Here is a 2,056-nt window from a genome sequence, read left to right on the forward strand (position 1 = left end):
GTTCAGCTTGACCTAAGCATAATAAGAGTTCTGCATGACCTTATTGTTTTATAAAAGAAACATAAGTTCATTAATCTTGCAGGAAAGTCTTGGAAGTTATGATATGAAGATTATCAATTATTAGTGACTACCCTCTACCAAAATAACTATGTACAAGCAATCACACATGGGGGGAAGGAAATGACAAAAAGAAAGGAAAATAAGTAAAACAAACATTTTATACCTTTTATAATATAGACACATTTACAACATACTGCTTCCAATCCTTGATCGTTACCTCCTTGCTTTTGATATTTTGCCATTCTCCATCTTCATTACCACACCATTTTTAGTTAGTTACCACATTCTGCAATTCCTCCTTTGTAATACCTTTCACATTCACCCTTCTGTTTCTCATTAGTTTAGCCACCATACTCTTCTTTTTCTTTTTTGTTTTTTGTTTTGTTTTGTTTTGTTGAGTCAGAGTCTCACTCTGTCTCCCAGACTGGAGTGTAGTGGCACACTCATGGCCACTGCAGTCTCGACATGCTGGGCTCAGGCAATCCTTCTTCCTCAGCCTTCCAAGTACCTGGGACTACAGGGATGCACCACCACACCCAGCTAATTTTTTATTTATTGTAGAGATGAGGTCTCGCCAAGTTGCCCAGGCTGGTCTTGAACCCCAGACTCAGGCAATCTTCTTGCCTCCACCTCCCAAAGGGCTAGTATTACAGGCATGAGCCATCACGCACAGCCATACTCTCCTTTTTCAACCAACCTATTACTGTAACCCACTACTTGTTTGTTTGCCTGAAGCAAACTTTTTGGCTTTTTGTAACATTGTCTTTAAATATTTTCTTTTCTCTGATGAGAAATCTTTAGTGGTTTCCCATTTTCTAGTATATCAGTCCCCAACACTACAAAATTATTGGTCAATCAATATACCCTTCTCCATATTCAAGACTTAAAATATTCTTTTATTCCAGACAAACTAATAATATTAATAAAAGTATCATCTACTCCTTACTACATGTTTATTATATCCTGGGCTTAACTACTAAACTCTGTTAAGTCCTTTTAATTTACTTCATTTGATCTTCTACAATATCCCTTCTCAAATCATTTCTTCCCCCTAAAGATTATCCTCTTCCCAGCTAATCTTTGTCAGATTCTTCAAGAAGCCTTCTCTGACTATCTCACACCACCATTTAAGTATTCTCAGCAGATGTTTTAAAGATATATATTCTTGCCACAAATCATACATTGCTCCATAATTATTCTTTAAGATGTTTCATATGAATAACTTTATCATCCCCACCCTACAACCTTATCCATTCGTTCACAAGAGAAAGTAACACAGATTTAATGAGCACCTAATATATGCCCAGCAATGAGCAAGGTAGGTCACTGCTTGAAGGAGCTCACAGCAAATTCCCTGAGAGCAAAAACTGTCTTTTCCCTTTTGTTTTTAGCCCTTCCTCCAGTCTCCCCAAGCACCTATTATGCTGCATTCCAGTTGCTGTCAGGACGGAAGAGTAAATGGCATGGACACAGATACACAACATCGGAGAGTCAGGAAGGGCTAACCCAGCCCTGTGAAATTTTATGTTGAAAAACTGCTAATGATGCCATCAGGCCCAATGTCCTTCAGGGGAGAAAATGAGCGCTTGAGGCAAACATGTCAAAGCTGCAAACCATTTGTAATCAGAAAGGGAAGTATGCTACCAGGGAAGCTTGCCAAGCTCAAGGACTCAGTGGTTTTAATGACGAGATGGTATTACTCGTGGAAATCACACTTGCCTACCAGCTGGATGATCTCATCTCCACAATGAGCTTTGCTGGCTGATAACCACAGGGTCCTGAGAAATTAAGCAGACCCACAAATTACCTGCATAACATTCTGGCTAGATTCTCGAAAGTTGAATTAATTGCCTGAAAATAAATGAACAGGGTAGGGCCAAGAATTGCCTCATTAGTATTCAGCAACACTGCTGTCTTTTGAAAAAAAGGAGAGAAGGCAGGGGAGAAAGGCAAAACAATGGGAAGTAGGGAGGGGGAGGAAAGTGAGAAGAATAAC

This window comes from Carlito syrichta, unplaced genomic scaffold, assembly GCF_000164805.1.
Source record: "Carlito syrichta isolate Samal-C Ts95f unplaced genomic scaffold, Tarsius_syrichta-2.0.1 Scaffold304763, whole genome shotgun sequence".
Taxonomy (NCBI): domain Eukaryota; kingdom Metazoa; phylum Chordata; class Mammalia; order Primates; family Tarsiidae; genus Carlito; species Carlito syrichta.